Source organism: Nicotiana tabacum, chromosome 1 (assembly GCF_000715075.1).
Source record: "Nicotiana tabacum cultivar K326 chromosome 1, ASM71507v2, whole genome shotgun sequence".
NCBI classification, from domain to species: Eukaryota; Viridiplantae; Streptophyta; class Magnoliopsida; order Solanales; family Solanaceae; genus Nicotiana; species Nicotiana tabacum.
In genome coordinates this window covers 151,990,565-152,014,938 of record NC_134080.1, presented here as the reverse complement: position 1 = coordinate 152,014,938, position 24,374 = coordinate 151,990,565, and the positions used below count along the sequence as shown (strand labels likewise).

The following is a 24,374-nucleotide window of genomic DNA, read 5'->3' as shown; positions in this document are numbered from 1 at the left end:
GCTCCGGGAGATGAATTGTGACTTAGGAGCGTGATTGGAAGTGGTTTTGGAGGTCTGGTGTAGAATTAGGATTGAATTGACAAAGTTAGTATTTTGGCGATTTCCGGTTGATAGGTGACATTTTGATTCGGGAGTCGGAATGGAATCCCGAGAGTTGCTGTAGCTTCGTTATGTGATTTGGAATGTGTGTGCAAAATTTCATTTCATTCGGAGGTGGTTTGGTTGAGTTTTTGATCCAATGCGTGTTTCGAAAGTTTTTGGAAAAACCTTAGGCTTGAATTCGATGTGAATTGATGGTTTTGATGTTGTTTTAGGTGTTTTGTTGATTGGAACAAGTTTGAATAATGTATGGGATATGTTGGCGTGTTTGATTGAGGTCCCGAGGGCTTCGGAGTGATTTCGGATGGCTAATGGAAACTTTTGAAGTTGGAAAAATTTCATAATAGACGAAAGTTGTAAATGAGTGCACGTAAGACCTCAATTTGGACGATCATATCTCCCGTTATATAAGGAGTTGTATGACCCACAACCTATCAAATTAAATACCTTTGAGTCTACTTTCCAACGCAACAAACCGTTTGTCATTTGGAGGTGTATACAGAAAGTTATGACCATTTTACTGGGCATGTGTCACTAGCGCACCTAGATGCGCGCCCGCGCTAAAATATGCGCGCCCAAGACAGAACACTGGGCAAACTAGCGCACCCAGATGCACGTCCGCACTAGTAGCAGGCCCCTAAATACCCCAAGACCGGGAATAGAGAGTTCCCAAGCCATTTTTGGAGCAATGGCTTGCTTTCTCAAGGGGATTTTGTCCCACTCTTCATTTCTATGATCCAAGGTAAGATTTTTGGAGTACTTTGATTTGATTACTACTCCTAAACACTTGTATTAACATGGATTGATCTTGAAAATCCTTAGATTTTCAAGAAATTCCTTCAAGAACTCAAAGAAGGGTTTTACAAGATTTCTTCCAAAAGGTAAATCCTACCCTAGAGGTGAGTAATACTTGTAAATGATATCCTGAGGGTTTGAAACCCCGGATTTGCACATCATAGTGCTGTATTGAGGTGACTTGCACGCTGGATATGAGCGTTGGGTAGATCACCATTGGGGATTGTGACTTGGTCCGTCTCGGTTGTTGATTTTACTGCGTATTTAACTGAAATTACTTGTTATCATCATAATTTGGGCTGATTGCCATGTTTGGGTCCTTGTGCCGACTTGTAGAATCCTTCGGGGATTGATATTACTGTTTTAGCGTAATTTGCATATCATACGGTCTCAGACCAAGGTTTTGAATACTGTTTTGCGAACTCAGCCATATCTCTAAATTTTGAAAACTCAAAAGATATTTTAAGTGTTGTTTTGGGCTGAGGACTACTGTTTTATAAATGCCCAAGGGGCTTATATTGTTTTTCTGGACAGAGCAGAAATTTGAAACAGTGATAACAATGACACTGTGTGATGTAACTTGAACAATGGTAACAATGAGATTTCTAGATTGAGCATGGATCGGGCTGCGCGCCGCAACAGTGATTTGAAACAGTGGTAACAATGACACTGTATGATGTGACTTGAAACAATGGTAACAATGGCACTGTGTGATATAAATTGGTCAGGTAACAATGGCTGACCGGTCAGGTAACAATGACTGACCAAGATATTGTGCTTGGGCTGTAGGAGCCCCTCCGGAGTCTGTACACACCCCCAGTGAGTGCCGTCGACGATAAATAAATATGGATGGCTCGGGTTGCACACCGTAGTGGGTACTGGATGTACCATCATATGCATTGCATTGCATTCATGCATTTGTTCATTATTTGTTGTTGTGATATTTCTGAAGATATTTATCTGCTTTTGCTGGTGCTATCTGATCCTTGAGTGTTGGGGCCCGAGTGGCTGACCAGGAAAGAAGATATTGCCCGAGGGGCGGGTTTCTGTGCATAGTGACACTGATGGCTGGAATTATTTTGCAACTGTTAAAAAGATTATTTTCAACAGAGGTTTGAAACTGAGTCAGATATTTTATAAAGGATTTTCATGGAATTACTGTTTTCAAAAAGGGTTGTACCGTCTTAGATAGCATGATGAAGTGTTCTTACGTGATTTCTTATCGCTCAGTTATTATTTACTCTTATTACCACTGAGTTGGAAGTACTCACTTTACTCCCTGCACCTCGCGTGCAGTTGCAGGTACTGTTCACCCGGTAGCGGGTTATTAGCGGACTGAAGGTATACTATTGTAGCTGAGCAAGGTGACCGTCAGCGTTCACGGCACCATATTTCTTCGTTGATTCTAAATTCCATTCTGTATATTGCTGGTCTTTTAGTCATATTTAAACTCTTTAGATGCTCGTGACTTGTGACACCCCAGTTTGGGTCGAATTGGGTTATATTTCGTGAAATCACGTTATCTAATTATCTTGAAACTGTTTAATTCATGTTTATATATTGTTGAAAAAGGCTGTTTAAAAGGGTTGGCTGGCCTTGTCTTCATGAGAGGCGCCATCACGACCGGAGCGAGGTTTGGGTCGTGACAAGTTGGTATCAGAGCCTAGGTTACATAGGTCTCACGAGTCATGAGCAGGTTTAGTAGAGTCTCGCGGATCGGTATGGAGACGTCTGTATTTATCCTCGAGAGGCTGTAGAACCTTTAGGAAAAACTTCATATTCTCTAATTCTTATCGTGCGTCCTTGATTCAGCTTGAAAAAAATAACTTTTACAATTCCTTCCACGTATTCGTATGCGCGAACGAATGCTCAGTATTAGATGTGCCTTGATGGCTTGTAATTCCCCGATCGAAGGGCAAGACGTGGTCGTTTTGAGTTTGATGTTAGGCCAGTTTGGAGGACTTGAGGCCAGATCTTTGCCAATGGCTTTAGCACCGAGGTGCTTATTGTGTGAGCAAGTATTTTGAACTTATATGTTCGGTATTGTCTCTATTAGTGGGAATCATGGCTGGATAGCTATGTGAGGAGTATGATAGTACTACGATATGTATCTATACGACTTGGAAGTGACGAGGAAGATCTACTGGATGATAGATGAACTATTGAATGTATGATTTCCATTGTGATAGGATTTGTAGTCCCAAGTAATGCGTGCGTGAAGGATCTTTTTATGTCTCCTATTTGAAGTGAAGTAAATTTCATGTTACGGTATGAGTTTAGACTCAAGAAGATTAAGTGATGGTGTAATGTGTATGGCAGTGGAAGGTATACAAAAATATTAACTAAAGGTAAAGCTAGTGGGTAATTGGCTTATGAGGGGAAGCTATTTGTCATACTAGTTAGATAAGTCTGGGAGCTGAGATCGCTTCTGTAAATGTATTATGACGAAATCTTTAAGTCAAGGAGACCACCTTGAAGGTCCAAAATATTAAAGAAAGAATATGTTCTTACTCGGTTGAATAGCCCAATAATGGAGGATTGAAAGGTATTTTCTATGTGTTATGGTTCAAATAGGTGCAACACATGTCCATGTATCAATTTTGATAGTATAATATAGGTAATATTGATATTAATGTAATTGATATATGTTGTGATGCTTTGTTAAGTTGTGGATGTGTTGTTAGGATGGTTTTGGTGATTCTCTGGCAGGTGGATAGGCCCAATTACAAAGGAGACTCTGCCGAAATTTTTGAAAAATTTGGGACTTAGTAAAAAAATTTGGTCGCCTAAAGAGTAGGCTTAACTATTATGTGAGTGAATGCAAGAAAACGCGGAAGAGTTAAAATTTCAGATGGATTGTGTTTCCACAAGCTTATGAAGGAGTGAGTTTAATCTCACTATGGTATTATGATAGCAATGGAGTATATACGTTATGAGTATAGTGTGTTGTGATATATGGCTTTGAGCCAAGTTGGGGAGCTTGCTATTGGTTAGCAGATTGTGCGGTTATATACTATGTTAGTTCTGATTGATGTATGCAGATGAATCAGTTCTGGTTGTGGAAATTGGGTCGAGAATGGCACGAGTGAAGGAAATTTTTTTGACAAGATGTCATGAGCTCGGATGAGTAGGAGATAAGTTTCGATGTTTACGGTAAGTTGGCATTGTCTTCAGTGTCACCTAAGATCGGTGTTTTGTAAAGGGGTTTTGCATCCTGGTTAATGACTCTTGATCGCTTCAGCGTTAGTGCGATCGATGGTTTGGAGGTACGCTCCAGATATTGTTGTGGTAGGTTGTGGGAGTGTGTCCCACGGGAAGATTATATAAGTATGGCATGTGATCACTTGATTGGTTAAAGATGTAAATCAAGTAGGAAATTTGTGATGGTTGTTCTTATGTGTTATCAAATGGGAGTTAGTATGGACCTTTGAAAGGTTATCAGGCTAGTTCAGTGTGATCAGAATTGGCTTGAAGTCGATGGATAGATTTAATGTGAATAATGGCTCTATATCAGGCCTGATGTGTGCATTTTAGTAATGCGGTCCTCATTGAGGAGTAGTTAGGTTGATGTTTCATTGTCAGATATTTGGCGTAGTGATGCATTGCGCCGTGTGAGTTGTGAGACGACTTGAGAAATTGCTATGTGTTGAGAATCTGTGTAGGAATGACGTTGTATGATCATCTTGGCTCTTGAAATTCAGATTGTACATCGCACCTCAGTTGTGCTTGAGTTTTGTAGCTTATAACGCTATATGTCCCTCAGAGATATTATTATGCACTTAGCATGCTTATGATCGATACCTGGTATTTTGTTGTAATGAGCAAATTTGGCTCGATGTGCATCTCCTTATGTGAGATCTATGTATGGATCGGGTGGCACGCCGCCATGGGTATGTTATCTGGACCGGGTTGCACGCCACAACTGTGTGATACTGAGTATAGTTTTCTATATGCTATTTTGTATGCCTTGCTTCCTATTTTCTAAGGAAAGTCCGTATTAGTGCATGGGATTGGTAATTCCTTCCAGAGTTCGTTTTCCTTTTGTGACACGTTCGAATTAGTATCCTATTGGCATATTGGGGCATCATATGCAGCTTTTGATTATATCTGAGGTGGCTTATTGCCTGGGCAGTTCGTAATGGGTGAGACAAGATCATTGAATTTGAGATCAGTGCAATCTGAGTATATAAAGTAAATTAAGGGGCTAAGACTATTGTTTGGTTCAGAATGAGGTGATAATTTTTGCCATAAGTATAGACCCAATGAATTATTGATTCGATAGTGTTATGAATTTATACAGATCTTGTCCGTCATGTCAATATTGTAAGAGTTAGAACAATACCTATGTACATCATACAGAATATAGGATGTGTAACGATTTTCTTCTAGGTGATTAGAGAAAAGAGCTTCAGATGATTAGGGCGAATGATCTTCGGATGATTGGGGAAATAATATTGCTAATTGAAAGTGATTTGACCAGAGTATATGTCTCATAAAGGTAATATTATTAAATTAATGATATTTCGGTAGTATTGCGGCATGTTCTTGTTGGGTTCGCTGATGGTACTGATGAGCTTGAGGTGCGGCTCTTTCGTTTGAGTCATTTTTTTCATGACTTGAGTATGTTCAGGCCGTTTCTTATTGGTGCGCGTATTATGAAAGTTGTGGCTTAGGCATGTATTGAGGTGCCATATCACCAGAGTGGTGTGTTTGATTCGAGGTGATCAATGGGGTCATTGATGAATACGAATAGATTTGATTTCAGCATGTTTGATGGGTAAATATCGAGGTTCAGTTAAAAAAAAATATATATTACGATAATTGCTAGAGGAGAAATGGCCTCATGAATGGTTGATCTGAGCAATGGTTATGATTTATTGCATGTTTCAGTTATCATTGGCAGTATATGAGAGTGTTGGATTGAGACATTGGCTAATAAGAGATTTCTATCGGGATTTAGTTGTTGTGGGCAGCTGCTGTGAATGGAAGTTATCGCTACATTTGTTTGAGTTATTAATATATCATGTAATTGCACCTAAGGTTGCAGGCATGGTCTATTACAGCTGGTTCAGACTTATCCTGAATATAGGTTTGAGGTTCTGATCTTGTGTATGATTTCGAAAAGGTGAAATGTGGCTCTATGATTTATGGGCTAGACTAGATTGTGTGATCTTAGTTACAACGCGTTATCAGACCCATGTGAGATAGGGTGACGTGGGATCATCCCTGGGTTTATGCTTGATAAGGTCATTCAGCTTTTGGTTGGCTTCTAGGACAACTCTAGGTACGCTTGAGGATGAGCGTTTGTTTAAGTTGGGGAGAATGTAATGACTCGACCTGTCGTCTCGTGAGTTACTGCCCCGTTCTTCCATTTTCTGCTTCCTCATGTTTCATTATTGGTATTGGATGCATTAGAATTTATTTGGAGCAATTTTGATAAGAAATGAGACATTTAGTCTCTTTTAAGAAGACTTAAGTTGGAAAACTCAATCGGGCATTGACTTATGAGTTAGAGGGTTCGGATGTAAATTTTGATGGCTCCGTTAGCTCTGGGAGATGAATTGTGACTTAGGAGCGTGATTGGAAGTGGTTTTGGAGGTTCGGTGTAGAATTAGGCTTGAATTGACAAAGTTAGTATTTTGGCGATTTCCGGTTGATAGGTGACATTTTGATCCGGGAGTCGGAATGGAATTCCGAGAGTTGCTGTAGCTTCGTTATGTGATTTGGGATGTGTGTGCAAAATATCATTTCATTCGGAGGTGGTTTGGTTAAGTTTTTGATCCAATGCGTGTTTCGAAAGTTTTTGGAAAAACCTTAGGCTTGAATTCGATGTGAATTGATGGTTTTGATGTTGTTTTAGGTGTTTTGTTGATTGGAAGAAATTCCAATAATGTATGGGATATGTTGGCGTGTTTGATTGAGGTCCCGAGGGCTTCATAGTGATTTCGGATGGCTAATGGAAACTTTTGAAGTTGGAAAAATTTCATAATAGACGAAAGTTGTAAATGAGTGCACGTAAGACCTCACTTTGGACGATCATATGTCCCGTTATATAAGGAGTTGTATGACCCACAACCTATAAAATTAAAGCCCTTTGAGTATAGTTTCCAACGCAACAAACCGTTCTTCATTTGGAGGTGTATACATAAAGTTATGACCATTTTACTGGGCATGTGTCACTAGCGCGCCCAGATGCGCGCCCGCGCTAAAATATGCGCGCCCAAGACAGAACACTGGGCAAACTAGCGCGCCCAGATGCGCGGCCGCGCTAGTAGCAGGCCCCTAAATACCCCAAGACCGGGAATAGAGAGTTCCCAAGCCATTTTTGGAGCAAGGGCTTGCTCTCTCAAGGGGATTTCGTCTCACTCTTCATTTCTATGATCCAAGGTAAGATTTTTGGAGTACTTTGAGTTGATTACTACTCCTAAACACTTATATTAACATGGATTGATCTTGAAAATTCTTAGATTTTCAAGAAATTCCTTCAAGAACTGAAAGAAGGGTTTTGCAAGATATCTTCCAAAAGGTAAATCCTACACCTTAGACTCACATAAATGGATATATTATGGGAATATGAGTATGAATCAAGTATTACAACTTATTGTATGGTGGTTGGAAGCCATAAATTCCCAATTTAAATACATGAACATGGTAGGGATTTAAAGGTGTTTATTGGATGGAATTTTTGTTGGTTTGGGGTGAATGGTTGATCACACATGTGATGTTAGGAGTATAAATTGTTAAAGAATAATAGTGGAATGAATTGTTGGTTAATGGTGATAGTTGGAGGAACCAATGCTATAGTTAAGAGGTGTAAATATTTATGCTTACAAGATGTTTGATAATATGCCTAAATGGCATAATTTATGGGATCTAGTACTAATATTGGCCCTATTGAGTGTTGTATTGTAGATTGAAGTTACATAACTGTATGGGATCATTATAGTATCATTAAGGGGCGAATTTCAAATATGTAGGGTTAAAAACCCCGTCTTTTAGAAATCGAACTTCATCGATGTTTGTGTATTTTTGGCAGATTCGTCACACGAGGAGGCCAATTTGAGAGGCAAGGGCATAGCGAGCTAGAGGTGAGTAATACTTGTAAATGATATCCTGAGGGTTTGAAACCCCAGATTTGCACATCATAGTGCTATATTGAGGTGACTTGCACACCGGATATGAGCGTGGGGTAGAGCACCATTGGGGATTGTGACTTGGTCCGTCTCGGTTGTTGATTTTACTGCGTATTTAACTGAAATTACATGTTATCATCATAATTTGGGCTGATTGCCATGTTTGGGTCCTTGTGCCGACTTGTAGAATCCTTCGGGGATTGATATTACTGTTTTAGCATAATTTGCATATCATACGGTCTCAGACCAAGGTTTTGAATACTGTTTTGCGAACTCAGCCATATCTCTAAGTTTTGAAAACTCAAAAGATATTTTAAGTGTTGTTTCGGGCTGAGGACTACTGTTTTATAAATGCCCAAGGGGCTTATATTGTTTTTCTGGACAGAGCAGAAATTTGAAACAGTGATAACAATGACACTGTGTGATGTAACTTGAACAATGGTAATAATGACACTGTATGATGTAACTTGAAACAGTGATAACAATGACACTGTGTGATGTATACTTGAAACAGTGGTAACAATGACACTGTATGATATACTTGAAACAGTGGTAACAATGGCACTGTATGATGTAAATTGGTCAGGTAACAATGACTGACCAAGATATTGCGCTTGGGCTGTAGGAGCCCCTCCGGAGTCTGTACACACCCCTAGTGAGCGCCATCGACGATAAATAAATATGGATGGCTCGGGCTGCACGCCGCATTGGGTACTGGAATGTACCATCATATGCATTGCATTGCATTCACGCATTTGTTCATTATTTGTTGTTGTGATATTTCTGAAGATATTTATCTGCTTTTGCTGGTGCTATCTGATCCTTGAGTGTTGGTGCCCGAGTGGCTGACCAGGAAAGAAGATATTGCCCGAGGGGTGGGTTTCTATGCATAGTGACACTGATGGCTGGAATTATTTTGCAACTGTTAAAAAGATTATTTTCAAAAGAGGTTTGAAACTGAGTTAGATATTTTATAAAGGATTTTCATGGAATTACTGTTTTCAAAAAGGGTTGTACCGTCTTAGATAGCATAATGAAGTGTTCTTACGTGATTTCTTATCGCTAAGTTATTATTTACTCTTATTACCACTGAGTTGAAAGTACTCACTTTACTCCCTGCACCTCGCGTACAGCTGTAGGTACTGATAACCTGGTAGCGGGATATTAGCTGATTAGAGGTTTTGCTATCATAGCTGAGCAAGGTGACCGCCTGCGTTCGTGGCACCATACCTATTCCTTGGATTCTAAATTCCATCCTGTATATTACTAGGTTTTTAGTCATATTTAAACTCTTTAGATGCTCGTGACTTGTGACACCCCGGTTTGGGTCGAATTGGGTTATATTTCGTGAAATCACGTTATCTAATTATCTTGAAACTGTTTAATTCATGTTTATATATTATTGAAAAAGGCTGTTTAAAAAGGTTGGCTGGCCTTGTCTTCATGAGAGGCGCCATCACGACCGGAGCGGGGTTTGGGTCGTGACAAGATCCCTAGTACATGACGAGGATACTAAGAGATCCTCGGGATACTTAGAGATCCCCGGTTACTTTCCTTATGGTTTGCTTTCATCATTGTTTCAGTTATTGTACTCTTATTATCCTACATAGATTCTTACTGTAGGTTCTCAATTGCACTGCTTATCTTATCCTGACATCTTTATTTTTTTATATAACCTCAATAGGGCCCCGACCTTCCTCGTCACTACCCAACCGAGGTTAGGCTTGGCACTTACTGAGTACCGCTGTGGTGTACTCATGCCTCTTTTGCGCATGTTTTCAAGTGCAGATCCATGTACCTCTACTCAGGCGCACTATCAGTGAGGCAGGAGGACTACGGAGACTTCGAGATAGATCTGCTGCGTCCGCAGACCGACGAGTCTCCCTCTTTATTCTATTTGTAGTACTTAGTTCTCTTTCCTTCCGTTTGTTAGATATTCTAGAGTTTGGAGCCTCACTATACATTTCTGTAGCCTGTGTTTTCCCGTGAGTTTTCGGGTTTTGGGATTGTTTTAGTCTTGAGATATTGATGTCGTATATGCCGAGCAGCATTTAGTATAATTTCCTTTTTAGATAATTAAATATGGTATTCTATTTTTCCGCAATTATTATGTTTCCGCAAGTGTTAGGCTTACCTGGTCACGAAGACTAGTTGCCGTCATGACATGTTCACGGTTGGTGAACTAGGGTCGTGACAAGTTGGTATTAGAGCTCTAGGTTCATAGGAGTCACGGGACACAGGCCGGTTTATTAGAGTCTCGCTTGTCGGTACGGAGACGTCTGTACTTATCTACGAGAGGCTATGTAAACGTTAGGAAAATTCCACTTCATTTCATTTCTTATCGTGCGTCATTTATTCAGTTTGGAGCTTATATCATATGTCCTTTTTGCATTCACTCGTGTATTGAAATTGCGCACTCGGTATCAATTTTGCGCCGATGGTTCGTGATGCTACAGAAGGATTATAAGGGAGCCAAGAATTTGCTCAACCGTTGTTACCGCGTGCCATCCATATCGATAATGCAGAAGTATTGAGAGATCATTCAATTGTGCACATGAGGGTGCAATAGGTTCTGACATCTGGTTGATAAGAACGGTCTTAAGAAGGTTTACTTAATTGCCTAATCGTCGCAGTAATGGTAGAGTCACGAGGTGGACGTAGATCTGAAGATAGTTGGTGGTAATAGGGACTATATGGTACATATGAGATGTCTATCTAGCAAAGGTTACAACTAGCAACCGAGATGCTGGAGGAAGTGAGTTTAACTGTCCTAAGAAGGACATATGCCAAACGAATGGCTTGAGGTGTCTCATGATGGTGACATACGAGCGATAAAGGTTAGTATTGTGGAGTATCAAGATGTATCTTATAGCCTTGCACCAAGTGAAGAGAGTTCACTATCAACGATCAAATTGTGGGTCATGTGTCATATCCGATTTGGCATGAGGTGTATTTATGTGGTATCCAAAAGTTCTCTGAAACTTGTATATGAGTAGGAGCTGAGATTTGTATGAGATGATGTGGGGACTTTCGATGTTCCTATGTCCATAATGATTCTACATTCAGCATCAGCAGGGAAATGAAAACAATTTTAGAATACTCGTAGTGCTCCAGTTAATCAGGGCACTCTCATGGGACAATTATCTTTTAAATGCACCACTAGCATGGGGTTCCTTAAATGGTTATTCTAGTTATCCGGCACAGACTCAGTATGAGCAGCCGAACTGCAGATGGGTTGTTATGAATGTAGTGATACTAGAAACATCATGAGAAATTATCCCAAACTTGGGAGAAACCTATTTCATCAGAACACACAGTCAACACACTCCATTATAGATACTAATCTACATACGCTACAAGATAGAGACGGAGAACGAACGGGCAGATGGCGCCTAAGAGGTGGATGCCCGACCCATTGATCTAATTGCTATAGTGTGGCTGAGGACACTATACCAGATGGTGTCATTACAAGTACAATTCTGATTGTTACAAAAATGATTTTTTTTCCTTAACTTGATTTGATTTTGAAAATTTAGGCGAGTCCTCTTAATATGCTCCACTCATGAGTGAGCTTCGTAATCCTGAAATCTACTTATGTGAATACTCACGTTGGGCTATTATATGGAGATAGCTATCCCTATCATTGTATGTTGTGATTTTCTTTGACGGAAATTATTGAAAAGAAGAAAGAAAGGAAATGAAAAATTTCAGTTGGCACAATGTGCAAATACTTGTGATTCAGAGTTGAGGGTGATATCCTCAAATAATAATATAATGTGAAATATTTTAAACCGAGCTACAAGCTGCGGTGGATGTTATATAAGGACAAGGTCCTGGTAGTGAAAGGTTTATGTGTTTAAAATTCTCCTTTTATGAAATTAAAATTTTTGGTACTATATTTTAAATGGGAGTCATGCCTATTGGGCTTATTTGACAATTCTTGTATATTTTCTGTTCATATTCAACCATTTTTTTTGTGTTGTAAACGTTGAGCTCTAGCCTATGAGATGAGCGTCCATGTGGCGTTAAATGTGACTCGTTAATTTGGGTAAGTAATTATGAGGTCTCAATGCCTCGTTGTGAGTAAAGTGGAGGTCTGAAATAAGATGATTGTTAACATAAGGTTAATTGGCAATGTTGTGATTTATGAACAACTATTATGGCCAGAGACATGGTTATTAGCATACAGATGATGTGTTTCATGTCCAGATATCAGCATGATAATGCGATGCTTATAATGATGAGATTAGTGTTATTGATATATACATTGTGGTGTTTCATTGGGTTGTGGATGTGTTGTTAGTAGTTGTTTTGGTGTTACTCTGGCAGGTGGATAGACCCAAATACAGGGGAGGCTCTGCCGAAATTTCAAAAAAATAAATAAATTTTGGAAGTTAGAAAAATTGAGACCTTAAGATGTGCGAAGAAAGAGATAAGCTACGTCGTGTATTTGAGGATGAATGACCCTAAGTGGGGGAGAATGTAGCAACCTGGAGGAATAATTTCGAAGTATTTAAGCATTATTAAAAGTTTAAGTGTGTTGAAATAAGACTATTGCAGTGTGATGATGTGGAATTCGTATCCTATGACGAATGGCAAATTTTGAAGTTTGGGTCCTGTCCTAAGGTTATGGACTAAGGATGAGGTGAAACCTTCAGTTAAGTTGAAGGATCAGTTATAGGAATTTGCTTGATAAAGGTTTTATTCGCCCAGTGTATCGCCTTGGGGTGCTCCTGTTTTGTTGGTAAAGCAAAAAAAGGGGTGCTTCTATGCGTATGTGTATTGATTATCGACAGTTGAACAAAGCTACAGTGAAGAACCGTTATCCTTTGCCTCGTATTGATGATTTATTTGACCAGCTTCAGGCTGCACAGATATTTTCTAAGATTGACATGCGCTCAGGTTTCCATCAGTTGAAGATTCGGGAACCAGATATCCCGAAGACTGCTTTCAAGACTCGGTATGGCCATTACGAGTTCCTTGTTATGTCATTTGGGCTGACCAACGCCCCAACAGCCTTTATGCATTTGATGCACAGTGTGTTCCGACCATATCTTGACTCGTTCGTCATTGTCTTTATTGATGATATTCTGGTGTATTCCCGGAGTCGGGAAGATCATGAGCAACACCGGGGAACTGTGCTTCAGACTTTGAGAGAGAAGAAGTTATATGCTAAGTTCTCGAAATGTGAGTTCTGGTTATATTCTGTTGCATTCTTAGGCCACGTAGTATCGGGTGAGGGTATTCGGGTGGATCTAAAGAAAGTAGAAGCAGTGCAGAGAGACTTATGGCAATGGATGTTCAGGCCTTAGTCAGCCAGTTTGTGAGATTGGACCTTTCGAAGCCCAGTCGAGTCCTAGCTTGTGTGGTTTCTCGGTATTCCTTGTTTGACTGTATCAGGGAGCGGATCACCATGGACTTTGTAGTTGGGCTCCCACGGACTTTGAGAAGGTTCGACGTTATTTGGGTGATTGTAGATCGGCTGACCAAGTCCGCTCACTTTATTCCTGTGTGTACTACTTATTCCTCAGAGCGGTTGGCGGAGATCTATATCCGGGAGATTGTTCGTCTGCATGGTATCCCGGTTTCCATCATTTTAGATAGAGGTACTCAGTTCACATCACGGTTCTGAAGGGTCGTTCATCATGAGTTAGGTACTCGGGTAGAGTTGAGTACAACATTTCACCCTCAGACGGACAGACAGTCCGAGCGCACTATTCAGATTCTTGAGGATATGCTCCGCGCGTGTGTCATTGAGTTTGGAGGATCTTGGGATCAATTCTTGACATTGGCGGAGTTTGCTTACAACAACAGCTATCGGTCCAATATGCAGATGGCACCGTATGAGGCTTTATATGGGAGACGGTGTAGATCTCCGGTGGGTTGGGTTGAGCCGGGCGAGGCTAGATTATTGGGCACGGACTTAGTTCAGGGTGCCTTGGAAAAAGTTAAGGTGGTTCAAGACAGACTCCATACAGCCCAGTCCAGACAGCAGAGTTACGCGGACAGGAAAGTTTGTGATGTTTCCTATATGGTTGGTGAGCGGGTTCTGCTTTGGGTTTCGCCTATGAAGGGCGTTATGAGATTTGGGAAGAAAGGGAAGTTGAGTCCGAGGTTTATTGGCCCTTTTGAGATATTGAGGCGAGTTGGGGGGGGTTGCTTATGAGCTTGCCTTACCTCCCAGATTGGCAGGAGTGCATCGAGTATTTCATGTATCGATGCTCCAGAGGTATCACGGTGACCCGTCGCACGTGTTGGATTTCAGTTTAGTCCGGCTGGACAAGGATCTATCCTATGTTGAGGAGCCAGTGGCAATATTAGACAGGCAAGTCCGAAAGCTCAAGTCAAAGGATATAACTTCAGTAAAGGTTCAGTGGTGGGGTCAGCCGGCCAAGGAGGCGACTTGGGAGACCGTGCAGGATATGCGCAGCCGATACCCTCATCTTTTTGCTACTTCAGGTATGTTCTCTATGCTCGTTCGAGGACAAACGAATGTTTAAGTGTAGGAGGATGTGACGACCCAGCCGGTTGTCTTTATAATTTATGCCCTGTCACCCCATTAACTGCTTCCCCTAAGTTCATTTCTGTTATTCTATTTTGCCGGGACGTTCAGTGTTGGGATTCGGAGTGTTTTGGGACACTTAGTCCCTGAATAAGAGCTTAAGTGTTGAAAAAATGGTCCATAATCGGAACAGTGTGAAGATGGTCTCGGAATGGAAATCAGATGGTTCCGTTAGCTCCGTTAGGTGATTTCGGGGTTGGGAGCGTGTTCGAAATATATTTTGGAAGTCCGTAGCTCATTTAGGCTAGAAATGCCGAAAGTTAGTATTTTGACAAATTCCGGTTGATAGGTTAAATTTTGATCCAAGGGTCGGAATGGAATTCCGGAAGTTGCTGTAGTTTTGTTAGATGATTTAGGATATGCGTGCAAAATTTCAAGTCATTCAGACATGTTTTGGTCCGGTTTTTGATCGAATGTGTGTTTTGAAGTTTCTAAAAGAACTTAGGCTTGAAGTTGATGTAATTCGATGATTTTAGTGTTAGTCGAGGTGTTTTGATGATTGGAACAAGTTTGCATAATGTTTTAGGAGGCGTTGGTGCTTTGGGTTGAGGTTCGGGGGGCCTCGAGTGTGTTTCGGGTGAGTTTTGAGCAAGTACGGATACCCCGGAACTTAGCAAAATGGAGGTGGCAGCAGTGGAGACGCGGACCGCGCTCCTTTGCGCGCTGGACGCGCGGCCGTGCCCGGGAAGATCTGCAAGCTGCTGGTTCTACTTCGGAAGTCATATCTTTTGATCAACATGGAATTTTGAGGTGATTGAAAAACACAAGTGGTAGAGCTTTGAATCTAGTTTTCAGAAACATATTATAAAAGGCATTTGGACATTTGTAGAGAAAGTTACGGCCTAAATAGTGAAGCCTGTCATTGCAGTCAAATTGCTGCGCGGCCGTGACCATTTTTGTGCGGTCAGCACTCCCTGGGCGCGGACCGCAGTCATTTTTGTGCGGTCAGCACTGTCGGAATCCGAGGGGTACTCTATAAATACGAGGTTTTGGGTTTTTATTTGATATTTTGACCTATAGAGCTCGGATTTTGGCGATTTTTCGAAGATTTTTCAAGAAATTCATCGGGGTAAGTGATTCTAAATCAGATTTGGTTAGAATACATGAATATACCATTGAATTCATCATTTAATTAGTGATTTGAGATAGAATTTGGGAAGAAAATTGTGCAATCTTTCAAAAAATATAAAATGAAGATTTGAAGGACCAAATGGTGTCGGAATTGGATAAATTTGGTGTGGTTAGACTCGTGAGAGTACGAGGTTTCTGGAAATGTAAATTTTATTCGATTCCGAGATGCTGGCCTGAGGGGCATTTTGGTCATTTTACCTATTTTCGTGCCTTAGCTTTGATTTTAACAGTGGAACTAGTTACTTGCGATGTTATTTACAATATGTAATTGGTTTGAATAGATTTGGGCCACTCGGAGTCAGATACTCGTGGCAAGGGCATTGTTTCTTAGCGATTTTTGTACCGGTTCGAGGTAAGTGGCTTGTATAACTTTGTGTGGGGGACCTTTCCCCTTAGGATGTGCTATATTTGATAATTGAAATGCCCTGTACGTGAGGTGACGAGCGCGTACTTGAGCTAATTGTTGAAAATCCGGTTTTTCCTTAAGTATTTCAATTGAGTTCTTTCCTTGTTTTATGCTACTTGTGAATTTAGCATGTTGCTAGTCTAAAAAGGCATGTTTAGTTGACTTAATTGCCTATTTTCTTAAATTGCCTGAATTGCATTACGTGAAGCATGTTAGGCTAGAAGTAAATGTTTACTTGGTAGGAAATTAGCTTTTAATTTAATATTCTTGTGTTGCTGCTCTTGTTTTACTTTGGGACTACGGGTTAGATTCCCCCGGCACATTTACTTTGGGACTAGGGGTTAGAGTCCCGGGAGATCCCCGACACATATATTGAGGATACCAAGAGATCCTAGGGATACCAAGAGATCCCTGGTTGATATTGAGGATACCAAGAGATCCTCGGGATACCAAGAGATCCCTAGTACATATTGAGGATACCAAGAGATCCTCGGGATACCAAGAGATCCCTGGCTTATATTGAGGATACCAAGAGATCCTCGGGATACCAAGAGATCCCTAGTACATGACGAGGATACTAAGAGATCCTCGGGATACTTAGAGATCCCCGATTACTTTCCTTATGGTTTGCTTTCATCATTGTTTCCGTTATTGTACTCTTATTATCCTGCATAGATTCTTACTGTAGGTTCTAAATTGCACTGCTTATCTTATCCTGACATCTTTATATTTTTTATATAACCTCAGTAGGGCCCCGACCTTCCTCGTCACTACCCAACCGAGGTTAGGCTTGGCACTTACTGAGTACCGCTGTGGTGTACTCACGCCTCTTCTGCGCATGTTTTCATGTGCAGATCCAGGTACCTCTACTCAGGCGCACTATCAGTGAGGCAGGAGGACTACAGAGACTTCGAGGTAGATCTGCTGCGTCCGCAGACCGACGAGTCTCCCTCTTTATTCTATCTTTAGTACTTAGTTCTCTTTCCTTCCGTTTGTTAGATATTCTGGAGTTTGGAGCCTCACTATACATTTCTGTAGCCTGTGTTTTCCCGTGAGTTTTCGGGTTTTGGGATTGTTTTAGTCTTGAGACATTGATGTCGTATATGCCGAGCGACATTCAGTATAATTTCCTTTTTAGATAATTAAATATGGTATTCTATTTTTCCGCAATTATTATGTTTCCGCAAGTGTTAGGCTTACCTGGTCACGGAGACTAGGTGCCGTCATGACATGTTCACGGTTGGTGAACTAGGGTCGTGACAAGCTGTATGTAAACAAACATTGTTATGGGTTTTACGGAGTTTCCCAACGTCTCCCTCTAACTCTGGAAATTTTGAGTCTTCCGATCGACTTAGCTCCGCATTTTATAGTCATGCTGCTGACTTGGCTTGCTTTCCTCTAGTTGTTGTAATCTTTTACCCATACTATCCATCTGTAAAGATAGAGTAGTAAAGATTGTAAATAAATCTTTTGTTTCTTGTCTGTCATCAGTTTGGGTACCTTTTTCTTGATAGGTAGTCTGCAATAACATTTTTATCAGTCTTTATTACCTCAATTGTAAATGTAAAATTTTGTATATTTAATACAAGCCTTCTTATTTCCTTCGTTGTTACTGAATCTTGTACTTTCCGTGTTATCCACCATTTTACCTGTGTATTATCTGTTCTTACAATAAATTTGTTATAAACGATATATGGCTCAAATGCTAACAAACATTTATGTAATCCAAATAGTTCTTTTCTATTTATCTCTCATTTTAATTGTGGTTCCATGTATGATCCTGAATAATATCTACAATGGTGTTCAGTTTTTTCATTATCATATTTATATTTGAGAACTCCTCCATAGCTGTGATCACTAGAATCAGTTTCTACTATGTATGTAAACTGCCTTTTTTCATCCGGAAAATATAGTTTTGGTAATTTTTGACTCATAATTTTGATCTTTTTATATGTATTTTATCTTTTTCGTCAAAATGGTATTCCACATCTTTCTTTAATTTTTTCTGTAATGGTTTTGAATTTTCTGCTAATTTAGGAATATATTCTCTTACTTGGTTAACTAATCCTAAAAATAATTGTAACTTCTTTTTTGTATCAAGTGTTTCTTTTAAGTTAATTATTTTTTGTACTATATGAGTTTGCATTTTTATTCCATTTTTATCTATTTGTATACCCAAGAATTCTATTTTATTTTTCATTACTTCTGCTTTCTTTTTTACTTAAACTAATTCCTGATATTTCTACAATGTGTATGAATTTTTCTAGTAGTTTTATATGTTCATTCTTTGTTCTAGAATATAATAGTATATCATCTATATATATTATGCAGTTTTCTAATTGGTTGAAGTAGTTATCCATAAAATGTTGGTATCTACCTGGTGCATTTTTATATCCAAAGGGTAATACATTCCATTCGTAAAATCCTTGTGGTACCGTAAATGCTGTCAACTTTTTAGATTCATCTTCTAGTTTTAAATGGTAAAATCCTGATTTACAGTCAAATTTACTAAAATAGTTATATCCTTGTATTTGTCTGATTTTTAGTATTTTATTTGGTATTGGATAATTATATGTTTTTGTTTTTGCATTTAAATTTCTATAATCTACAACCATTCGACTTTTCCTCGCTTTTGTTCACTATGTTTATTTACTATAAATGATGGGCTAGTGTGTTTGCTATTACTTTCTTGTATGTACTTATTGTCTAACAATTCCTGTATATGTATTTTAAATTCTGTTAGGTCATTAAAATTGTATTTTAAAGGTTTTTGTGTTATTATACTATTTTCATTTATTAGTTCAATTTTTATTTTCGTTTTATGTTTTTCCCATCCTTGTAGGGGATTATCATTATATAGTAGTTCTAATTTATCTTGGAGTTGTTTTATCTTGTCTATTGAGAAAATGATTATCTCTATATTATGGTTGCTTAGCGTTATATTTTCTAATTTCTGGGTGATCTTCTCACTTCCTTTAATCCAGGGTGTTGTTTTTCTCAATTTATTATTTACTCTTTTTGCTCCTATTCTTTGTTTACATGGGGTAGTAAACCACCAATGTGTTTTTGTTATAGTATATGAGAATAACTTATCTAAAAATGACATTCCTAGTAATATATCTTTATTTGCAAATTCATAACTATATATTTCTCCTATGGTTAATATTTTATCCCATATTTGTATTTTTAGATTCCTTGCTTTGTGTGTTATCATACTTCCCTCATTGTTAAAACTTGTTACTACTAGTTTTTTTTTTAGCTTTTTCCATTTATTTTCTGGTAGACAATTATGTTTACACATGTTAGCTTCTGCTCCTGTATCCATCATAGGTGTATAATATCTATTATAATATCCTTCTACTATTATCTTGACAAGTATATATATTTTTGTCATTATATTAAGGTTCTTTTGATTATTATCTTTTTGTTTTCATAACTTATTGTTAATTGCCTATCTTCTAAGTTATATGGTTTGACTTTTTCTAACCATTTTATTCCTAGTGTAATGTTTTTATCTCCTTGATATATTTTGAAATTTATTAATATTGGTATTCCTCCAATAATTAATTCTTTTTCAGTCGTTTCTTCACTTTTTCTTAGTGCTTTTGGTAATTCTGAACATTGTTGTTCTTTTGTTACTATTTCTTTTTCTGGTATTAATTCTCTTATAACATAATTTTCTTCTTGTCCTGTATTTATTAATATTAAATATTTTCTTTGGTCCATTATTCCTGTTATATAATAATGATGTGGGTTTATTTCTTCTATTTTTTGTTCTACTAATTTTTGTGGAGTTGTGTAATCTATTCTTCTTGATGTACTCATTCTTGATGATGTTTCTCGTATTTCATCACTTGTTCGTTTTGACGTGCTTAATCTTTCTTTTACTATTTCTAAATCTTCTTCTATGTCTATTTCTTTATAACTATAATCATTGTTGTCTATAAATGATACTATTCTTTCGAACGGATTTTCTATTTTAATTCTATTTATTTTATTTTTAGCTGCTATCTTATGTTTTGTTGTTAAGACATATAGATTTTTACATCTTGCTGTGAATATCTTACTTCCTGGTGCTAGTTCTATTCCCGATATTTTCCAGTATAGAACTAATGATTTATCTATATTTTTATCATCTATTGCAACCGAATAGTTTGCACTTACTATGAATTTTAATTTTTGGTATATTAAGTTACCCTTTACTGCACTTATTATACTTTTTTCTATAAGTTGTACAATTCTATCGTCTGCTAAGTATATTTCTATAGAGGTATCTATTCCTGTCACGAACCGAATTCCCCACCATCGGGAGTCGTGATGGCGCCTACTGTCGGAGCTAGGCAAGCCAACCTTAACATACCTTTTCAACTAATTTTCAACAAGATAATACTAAAAACAATAAATTCAAGCGGAAGTCTTAATTTAATATTAAATGAACGAAAATGCGGAAAAATTAACATCATCCTCTACCCAAGATTTAGTGTCACAATACTCACGGACTACTATAAGATACTACAAATAAGAGTTTGAAAGAAAATACATAAGGAGTCTGCTTCGATACAATGAAAACAAACAGAAATGAAATAGATGTGACTCAGGGCCCACGCACGCCAGCGAACTACCTAGGAGTCTCTGGACTGAAGGCACGCTCCCAATCTACTGCTACTGCGGTCCGTAAGCTACTCCCGAATCTGTGCACAAAAAGGGCACAGAAGTGTAGCATCAGCACAACCGACCCCATGTGCTGGTAAGTGCCTGGCCTAACCCCGGCGAGGTAGTGACGAGGCTAGACCGGACCTACCACAATTAACCTGTACAGATATATGTGCAACAACAGAAAGATATACAGAATTTAAACAGATAATAGGGAGGGGACATGCTGTGGGGTGTAACAATTTAGATATAAGACCAACGAACAGAGAGATGGAAACTGAATAATTAACATCTATGAAAGAGATCAAGTGAATCAACAACTGCACGACACCAACCTTTGTGCTTTTACTCTCAATTCTCATCAAAACTGTCAAATATAGTGCACGACATCACCCTTCGTGCTTTTGCTCAAATAATTAGAGACATGGCACGGAAAGACCCTTCGTGCATAATTATCAAAACATGGCACGGAAAGACCCTTCGTGCATAATCGCTCTTCCTCACCCAATCATCAGTCACAACCAATCGGGGAAGGGAATATACAACAAGATTAAACATCCCGGCAAGGGAGAACAAATCAACAATAAGTCCCGGCAAGGGAAAAATACCACACTTCCTTCTTTAACTCATCTGCTTCTCAACTATCACTTCATAATTATAGCAAGTAATTAGCTCAACTGTTTCACATCTTTCGAATTTAAAAGCAACTACGACTCACGGTCATGCTAGACTCCGGTGCATAGATAACCGTCACCATGCCTATACATCGTACTCCACAGTTAACACGTAGCAAATAACATCCAAATCCTAATCCCTCAAGCCAAAGTTAGAACAAACACTTACCTCGAATGCTCCAAACTCAACTCACGCTTCTAGTATAGCTTTACCTCTTGATTCCACCACCAATCCGCTCGAATCTAGTCATAGGTTACTTAATCACATTAATAATTACTAAATGAATCACTCCCCATGCATGAAAATAAATTTTACAAGGTTTTTCCCAAAATGGTCAAAAACACCCCCGAACCCACGTGGTCGAAACTCGAGGTTAGGACCAAAACCCGGTTACCCATTCTCCCACGAGTCCAAATATATTATTTGTTTTGAAATCGGACCTCAAATTGAGGTCCAACTCCTCAATTTGTAGGAAACATAAGTTCTACTCAAAACACCCAATTTCACCCAAACCTCATCACGCCCTTCATAGCCGATACACGGAGCAATACCCGCTCACCAACCATGAAAGCAACATCTCTGACCTTGCGGTCTACATAACTCTTATGTCTGGACTGAGCTGTATGAAGTCTATCCTGAATAATCCTGACCTTGTCCAAGGCCTCCTGAACCAGATCCGTACCCAATAATTTAGCCTCTCCCCGCTCAAACCATCCAACTGGAGACCGACATTGTCTACCATACAATGCCTCATACGGAGCCATCTGAATGCTGGACTGGTAGCTGTTGTTGTAGGCGAACTCTGCTAAAGGCAAAAACTGGTCCCACGAGCCTCCAAAATCAATGACACAGGTTCGGAGCATGTCCTCAAGAATCTAAATAGTCCTCTCGGACTGACCGTCCGTCTGGGGATGAAATGCTGTACTCAACTCAACCTGGGAGCCCAACTATCGCTGAACCGCTCTCCAGAAATGCGAGGTAAACTGCGTACCCCGATCCGAAATGATAGATAGTGGCACCCCATGAAGGCGAACAATCTCCCTAATATAAATCTCGGCTAACCTTTCAGACGAATAGGTGGCTGCAACAGGAACATAATGCACTGACTTGGTCAGCCTATCAACAATGACCCAAACTGCATCAAACTTTTTCCGAGTCATCGGAAGTCCAGTAACGAAATCCATCGTAATCCTCTCCCACTTCCACTCGAGAAGTGCAATCCTCTGAAATAGACCACCAGGTCTTTGATGCTCGTACTTAACCTGCTGACAATTCAAACACCGAGCCACATGCACAACAATGTCTTTCTTCATCTTACGCCACCAATAGTGCTGCCTTAGATCCTGATACATCTTCGCCGCGCCCGGGTGAATAGAATACCGAGAACTGTGGGCCTCCGCTAAGATCAACTCTCGAATCCCATCAACATTGGGCACACAAACTCACCCCTGCAATCTCAATACACCATCATCATCTAAGGTTACTTTCTTGGAACCTCCACGCTACATCGTGTCTCTCAAGACACACAAATGGGGATCCTCAAACTGCCGCTCACGGATACACTCTAATAGTGAGGAACGAGCAACCGTGCAAGCTAACACTCTGCTAGGCTCAAATATATCCAACCTCACAAGACGATTGGCGAAGGCCTGAACATCCAAAGCAAGCGATATTTGGCTGACTGGAATATAAGCAAGACTACCCATGCTGGCGGACTTCCTGCTCAATGCATCGGTCACCACATTGGCCTTCCCCGGGTGGTATAAGATAGTAACATCATAATCCTTTAGCAACTCTAACCACCTCCTCTGCCTCAAATTCAACTCTTTCTACTTGAACATATACCGAAGACTCTTGTGATCAGTGTAAACCTCACACGTCATGCCATATAAGTAATGCCTCCAGAGATTCAAGGTATGAACAATGGCTGCCAACTCGAGATCATGAACCGGATAATTCTTCTCGTGGATCTTCAACTACCTCGAAGCATAGGCAATGACTTTGCCTTCCTGCATCAACACTGCACCAAGCCCAATACGAGACGCATCACAATAGACCGTATATGGCCCTGAACCTGTGGGCAAAACCAATACCGGTGCCGTAGTCAGAGCCGTCTTGAGCTTCTGAAAGCTCGCCTCACACTCGTCCGACCACCTGATTTGGGCACCCTTCCGGGTCAATCTGGTCATAGGGGCTGCAATGGATGAAAACCCCTCCACGAACCGATGATAGTAACCTGCTAACCCCAGGAAACTCCGAATCTCCGCAGCTGAAGCTGGTCGAGGCCAGTTCTTGACTGCCTCTATCTTCTTCGGGTCTACCTAAATACCTGCTGCTGATACGACATGACCCAGGAATGCGACCGAACTCAACCAAAACTCGCACTTTGAGAACTTAGCATACAACTGACTATCCTTTAGGGTCTGAAGAACCACTCTGAGGTGCTGCTCATGCTCATCCTGACTGCGGGAGTATATTAGAATATCGTCAATGAAAACAATCACGAACAAATCCAGATAGGGCCTGAACACTCGGTTCATCAATTCCATAAATGCTACTGGGGCATTGGTCAACCCAAATGACATGACCAAAAACTCATAGTGCCCATACCGAGTGCGAAATGCTGTCTTAGGGACATTAGACGCCCTAATCCTCAGCTGGTGGTAGCTAGATCTCAAATCTATCTTTGAAAACACCCTCGCACCCTGAAGCTGGTCGAACAAATCATCAATCCGCGGCAGTGGATACTTGTTCTTTATTGTCACCTTGTTCAACTGCTGGTAATTAATGCACATCCTCATCGACCCATCCTTTTTCTTCACGAACAACACTAGTGCACCCCAAGGTGATACACTAGGTCTAATGAAACCCTTATCAAGCAAGTCCTGAAGCTGCTCTTTCAACTCTTTCAACTCTGGCG

General features: G+C 39.8%; 1 pseudogene; it reads right to left on the bottom strand.

The window, feature by feature from the left end:
- Positions 1–17,490, bottom strand: part of LOC142164194 (uncharacterized) — a 76,779-nt pseudogene extending 59,289 nt beyond the window's left edge.
- Between the last annotated feature and the right edge of the window lie 6,884 nt (positions 17,491–24,374).